This window comes from Octopus bimaculoides, chromosome 8 (genome assembly GCF_046866305.1).
Source record: "Octopus bimaculoides isolate indiv1 chromosome 8, ASM4686630v1, whole genome shotgun sequence".
Lineage (NCBI taxonomy): Eukaryota > Metazoa > Mollusca > Cephalopoda > Octopoda > Octopodidae > Octopus > Octopus bimaculoides.
In genome coordinates, this window is record NC_142935.1 from 44647667 (window position 1) to 44654981 (window position 7315).

The 7315-nt window shown below is 36.5% G+C and overlaps 1 protein-coding gene across 1 annotated transcript in view; it reads left to right on the forward strand.

Moving 5' to 3' along the window:
- The first annotated feature begins 340 nt into the window (after positions 1 to 340).
- LOC106881246 (guanine nucleotide exchange factor C9orf72) overlaps positions 341 to 7315 on the forward strand; it is a 45309-nt gene continuing 38334 nt past the window's right edge. The window contains exon 1 of the mRNA XM_052970075.2: positions 341 to 574. The gene's annotated coding sequence lies outside the window, so the exon portion shown is untranslated. The remainder of the gene's footprint in view (positions 575 to 7315) is intronic.

A 7315-nucleotide genomic window follows, 5' to 3' on the forward strand; every position in this document is an offset into this window, starting at 1 on the left:
ACCCATTATTTTACAGTTGCATTATAAAGTTTTATCTGGAAAACTTGCGACTTGTCACGACCAGCAATTAAGGCCGATTGTAGAAAGCCTCAATTTAAAAAGGTGTAAGACTAAAAGCTAAATGAAGGACAAAGTATGAAATCTAGTAATCACCTGAATCTCACGTCTACTATCTCAATTAACAGGAACCAGAGAGAACAGGTGGTTAAGAAGATAGGAGAGAATATTTTAGGAGACCATCTGTTGAAACGATTAGTCAACAGCATATTACAAGGAAACAGTTAATGTGAAGTAATTCGTCAAAAGCGGATGTTGCAGAAAAATCCGGTTACATACGAATGAGACCGAACCGGAAGTGACGATTGAAGCAACTTGTGTTGGACAGGCACGGCTCTTATAAAGACCTTTATTTACATGCATGAATCACTTACTCATTCTCTTTTACCGTTTTCGCTTGTTTTTCATCCTATGTTGTTTTGTGTGTCACATGCTTGCTTGACATATTCGAGGAATCAGTCAACAGTAACTTCAGACAGCATTTTTACTCAATGGACGAGCCACTGTTTATCTCCAGGTACGGTTGAATTCACATTTTTCTGTCTAATAAACTCAGACCATATTATTTCTTTCTATATAATTCATTAGCATGTCTCTCTCATTCTTTCTGTTTACGTTTCACCCGCTCACTCAGTTACAACCGTGACTTCATTCGCTCTTATGTTTTTTTGTTTTGTGTTTATTTATCTATATCTCTCATCTCATCTTTTCCGCTCTTTCTCATTACATTTTGCTCCTCTCTGTCCCTCGACTTTTCCACTATCATTTTGTCGTTCTATCTCTCATCATTCAACGTCATTCTTTTTTCCTATACATCTCTCTCCTTCCTATACATCTCTCTCTATTTTTTCAAAATTTCTCTCCCTGTGATTAACAGTTTTTCATCCCCTTTCTGTCTCTTATCTCTCTCTCAATCTCTATTCTTTTTTTCTTCTTGTATCTTCTCCACATCTACACTTGAGCTGGTAGAATAACCATGTATGAGATGAGTTTCATACATGGTTACTTGACCTGCAAGAAACAGCCACCTAATCTCCCTCCAGTCACACTATCGTCACTCCAACACACCAAGCAAATAAACTAAGGACACTTTGTATAGTGTTGTGCTTACACGCATTATTTGAACAAAAGTCTAGACGATCACAGCTGAAATACCTTTGACCATCGCTCTTCCGTACCAAGGTTGACCACGGACTAAACAGCAACTTCCATCCTGTTTATACATCTCCGACTCTTAATCTCGTTCATGCATGCACACACTTGTTGCATTCTTGAAAAGGATTGTAGTGTCACAATTTTTACGCTAGAGTTTATCTTTATAGTTAGACTTTAGTACTATAGCAAAATATATATTATCATACTACACTGTACTACTACATGATTAGTATTTAAGTTAACAACAGCTTTTCAAACTCTGTTTTAAAAGTAATAAGGCCAATCTCAAACCTCTAAGCGTTGCATGTTTGTGTTTATGTGGCAGTACCTGAAACATTTATGGACACAGTTTCCTTAAATTGAATGATTGTAATTCAGGTACCAACACTTTTGAGAAGAGGGCAGTTAGTCGATTACTGGAACATTATTTTATCGATCCCGGAGGGATGCAAGGCAAAGTTGACTTGGTCAGGATTTGAACTCAGAGTATAAAGGTCTGTAATTAAATACTACAAACTAGTTTGCCCATCACTCTAACATTTCACCAAACCATCACTAAATAATAACATTTGTGTATGTATGGTTAAACATTTACATGTGTGTTTGTGTGTATGATTTAAGTATATTCAAGTGTCGAGGTGTTGTTGATATATTTAAAGCAGGGAGTATAAAATACTAGAAATGGTTAAAGATTAATATTATTATTAGCCATAAACTAATTTCAGCAAGCCTGATTAAGACAACTCCAGGCATGTTTTGATCTTATGAAACCTCCGCAGTGAATCATAGATTTTCTGGTATTTGCTAAAAGCAGTGATGATAGAATCACCATGTACATGTACAATAATTTAAATTTGAAGTTATACTTGTCTAACCAGTGACTTGATATGAGACTATGTTAAAATTGAAGCAATTTCATTGGAGAAGTACCATTTTAACAATTTTAAAACATATCAAAATCACTTTTCTTGGTATCTTTTATCTTGTTATAGTTATTGGACTGTGGCCATGCTGGGGCACTGTCTTGAAGAATTTTTATTGAATTGACTGCAGTATTTATTTTTCAAAGTTCAGTATTTATGTTATCAGTTTTTTTTGCCAAACTGCTAAGTTACGAGAATGTAACCATACCAACACCAGTTGCCAAGCGGTGGTGGGAGACAAACACAGATGCAATGACATACACACATGTATAATAGGCTTCTTTCAGTTTCTTTCTACTAAGTCCACTCACAAGGCTTTGGTAAGCCTAAGACTATAGTAGAAGTCCAAGTCCAAGGTGTCTTGCAGTGGGACTGAATCTGGAACCATGTGGATAGGAAACAAACTTCTTACCACACAGCCATGCCCGTCAATATTTTCTACACATACCTGCTCAACTTGATGTCTATAAGAAACTGCCATCCTTTTGTTATTGTATTTGTAGTGTATTTCTGTTGAATCACAGGCTTTTGTTTCAATCAATTTTGAAAATACTGAAGAATTTTTTAAGATAAAAAAGTCTTGATTGACCATCTGTAACTTTTCTTTTTTTACCTTTTCAAAGCAGTAAAATGTGATTTGAGGTACATTTAGCTGCTATTTCTAGCAAGTCAAGCAACAGCATAAAAACTCCAGAGTTGGCTTGTAGTAATAAATATTTTGGCCATGATCATCAAGTATAGTATATCTTAATGATTATATGTAATTATATATATATTAACATTGTTTTAAGGTCTACTTTTCCATGCTTGCATGATCAGATGGAATTCAATGAGGCAAATTTTCTACAGTTGGATGTTCTTCCTGTTTGTGAGCAAGCTAATATTTCCCTATAGCTAAACATATCTTTAACAGAAGATAAATGACTCTTGTTTACAACCATCATGTGATATCAAGACAAAGACATCCACCCACTTGGGTGTCACTCTGAGGACATGTACTAAGAGTGATAAAAATCACATTCACTCAACATCATTATGTTTGGAGTGATCACTCATGATGGCAATATTATGCCTCCATTCATCTTCTCATATGGCTTTAAACTCAACACAGAGGCCTACATCAAATGCCTGGAGGTGGTAGTACTGCCCTGGGTCAAGAATGTGGCTGCTGGGACTCTGCACCATGCCACACAAGCAGGAGGACCCAGTCATGGCTGTCAGACAATTTCTGCGACCACATCACCTCTAACATCTGGTCACCTAACTCCTCAGACTGCAACTCCCTTAATTATTATGTGTGGGGCGCAGTTGAGCAAGAGACCAACAAAACTCATCGTTGAACTGAAGGCAAGGATTATGGCAGCATTCACCAACTTAAACAAGGAGACTATTGAGAAGAGTTGCAGGAGATTCCGAAGTCATCTGGAGGCCGTGGTCGAAGCCAATGGCAATTTTATTGAATAAATTTACTCTTTAGTATTTCAAGATATTTTTATGTAATTTGGGTAAATATTTCTGCTAAAATGAGGTCTCAGTGTTATTTTCATTGTTGTGTAATTTAGATGACAGTTTATACACCGCACCTTGCATATGGTGTGGCTGTGTGGTAAGTTTGTTCTCCAACCATATAGCTCTGAGTTCAGTCCCACTGTGTGGTACCTTTCACAAGTGTCTTCTACTATAGCCTTGGGCTGACCAAAGCTTTGTGTGTGGATTTGGTAGATGGAAACTGAAAGGAGCCTGTTGTGTGTGCATACATACATATATACATTTAAAAATTGTTGCTTCAAATCGGAGAATAAATGTCATTATGATATATATTATATGCAATTGTTATACTATGAGCCTTCCATAGTAGCTTTCTCTCTGTAACTCGCAAAGTCTTTCGGGTTTGTTTATAAAAATATTATTTATGTAGTATCAAGACAGTTTATATATATATTAACTAAATTTGACTGAAATTGATGGGTAAGCGTTTGGCCAATCAGATATACAAGGAGCCATGAAAGCATTGATCTGTGAGTTCGATTTAGCCTGATGTTAGCTCATCATTTTTCAGTCATTTGTTTATATTTAAAAATTCTCGCTTCAAATCAGAGAATAACTATCACTATGATATACAGTTATTATACTATGAGCCTTCCATAGTAGCTTTCTCTCTGTAACTTGCAAAGCCTTTCAGGTTTGTTTATATATATATATATATATATATATATATATATATATATATATACGTGTGTGTGTGTCTGTGTTTGTACCCCCACTGCTTGACAACCAGTGTTGATGTGTTTCTGTCTCTGTAACTTAGCAGTTCAGCAAAATAGCTTGATAGAATAAGTACCAGACTTTTAAAGAAAACAAAAAACATAAGGACTGGAGTTGATTAATTTGATTAAAATTCTTCAAGGTGGTGCCCCAGCATGGCTGCTGACTCACAGCTGAAACAAAGAAAAGATAAAAGATAGACATAATATATCCAGGCTTTGATGAAACTTGTTCCGGCTATGACCATCCTGTACTGTTTTCAGACATCCTGTATCGAGGACTAGAGATTTTACTAGTATTGCTAGTGGCTCAAATGACCACTTTAGAAACACTTTGTTGATGTCTACTTCCAATATCAATTAATATAATAAGCAGTGTCTGTATCAGCCTGCTCTAGTACTTTCACTGTCTGAATTTCAAGAATAAAACTAGCATGACATTTACATAGCTGAGCTATAATACTTCCACTCTGTCTGCATATCTGTGGAAACACTAACAAGTTGCTTAGTTCACTGAATACAGAGTAGGAATCTACATAGTTTAAATATCCATTTATAAATTGTATATTTTATTTATTTATTTATTTGTGTGTATATTTTATTTATTAAATGTTAAAGAGGAACAGGTGGAGGTGCAATGGCCCAGTGGTTAGGGCAGCAGAATCGCAGTCATAAGATCACGGTTTCAATTCCCAGACTGGGCATTGTGAGTGTTTATTGAGCGAAAACACCTAAAGCTCCACGAGGCTCCGGCAGCAGATGGTAGCGAACCCTGCTGTACTCTTCTACCACGACTTTCTCTCACTTTTACTTCCTGTTTCTGTTGTGCCTGTAATTCAAAGGGTCAGCCTTGTCATACTGAATATCCCTGAGAACTACATTAAGGGTACACGTGTCTGTGGAATGCTCAGCCACTTGTACGTTAATTTCACGAGCAGGCTGTTCCGTTGATCGGATCAACTAGAACCCTCGATGTTGTAAGCGACGGAGTGCCAACAACACAAAAGAGGAACAGGTATTTTATTGAATTAATCCCTTTCAGTAGCTTGCCACAAGTAATGAAGTATAAAACTGAACATCACCCATGAGTTTTCTAGTTTCTGTTTATATCTTTAAGACCATCCTCCTTCTCTTTCAACTGGGGTGGTCATGTATCTTCTCAGAGCAAGATACTTATTCTTGTCCCTGCTATCATTCTTAACCTCTTCCCACCTGGCATAAAACCACCTCCTTCAATACTACTCGTCGACCTTGGTTGAGTGATCTTGTCTTGCAAATTACTTGGTAACTGTGCTAGTGCTGGTATCACGTATAAAACACTCAATACTCTGTAAAGTGGTTAGCGTTAGGAAAGGCACTCAGCCATAGAAACCATGCAAAAGCTGACATTAGACCTTGGTGTAGTTTTCTGATTTGTTAGCTCCTGTGAAACCATCCAACGCACACTAGGTATTGTTTTCAGTTGTGTTTGTTTGTCTATGGACAAGATATCACAAAAACCTCTGGATTGATTCGGATGAAACTTTCAGGGATGTTTGGCCTCATGACTGGCAGGAACTGATTAGATTTTAGGATCAATCCAGTACCGGAAAAGGATTCTGGATTATTTTTCCTGTTTTTTTTTTACTTAATTTTTGAGAGTGGTTGGGTTCATTTTTAGTATCCTTGTTTGTGAGAGTAATCGAGTTTATTTTAGATATTCTCATTTTAAAAAATCATTTCCGGCTAATTGTTGAGAGGACATTGGTGTTGCCTTGGCTGTGGTCTGTGCTCTCTGAGTGCTCTTGTTATTATTATTATCATTATTATTGAGTGAGAGAACAGTGCATGCTATCAAAATGACACTGGAGTACAGATATACAAAGCCCAATATACCCATCATGACAGCCTGTGTGATAAGGGTGCATCACAACTATATGTGCATGATATGGTGATGTCATATCAAGATAAACAGCGCATGACCTTGCAGGTGGGGCCCAGTTAGAATCTTCTTCCAGTCAAGTAGCCCATCCCAATATTATTATTTTAATATTATTACCACTTTCATGAAGTTAATTAAATGCTTTCAATTATTCTAGTCATATAGTGAGGTAAATTTTGCTTTACACTTCATCACTATTCATAAAGGTAATAGCAGTTCACTTGTATAACATTTACTTATATAATTAATTCACTTGGCTTCCATAATGCATCATTACCAGGTTACCTTGTAGTATATTTTTTTCCTTTAAGTAATATAGTTTGTGCTATCTGCTGAACTATATGCATGTCTGTAATAAATGTGACGTAACATACTGAGGAAATTATATGAAACACTCTTATTAACTGTAACACTTGAGTTATGAGAGCACCAAGTCTAAATTTGGAATGGTTATTATTCTCATTATGTTCGTCATTTGCCTGTTCTCTTGTTTCATCTTAGCATATCCTGTTTTTCTGTTTTAGTTCCTGCTTATGACAATAACACAGGCATAATAAAGATTTGGTTACTATTTTCAGCCAGTTGTATAAACATGTATAGACTCTCTTGTTCATTTCTTGATATATAGATGCTGTCAATACTTTCTTTTGCATTGTCCCACTCGGTGCCAATGGGTACAAGTAGAAAACATTTCTTGAGGTCTGTCATCAGATAGGAGAGAGGCCCTAATCATGTAGGTAATGGTTTGGGAGGATGTTTTATCTTAGATGTACAATAACATATCTTATCCATCTCTGGCTTGATACTTGTGCTTAAGGAGTCCAGAATTTTGTGAGATGTGGCTGCTTGGTAAGAAGTTTGCTTCCTAACTACATAATTTTGGCTTCAGTCCCACTCCTTGGCATTAGGGAAAGTGTCTTCTATTATAGCCCCAGGCCAACCAAAGCCTTGTGGTTTTTATTTTGTTGATGGAATCTGAAAGAAACCTGTCATAT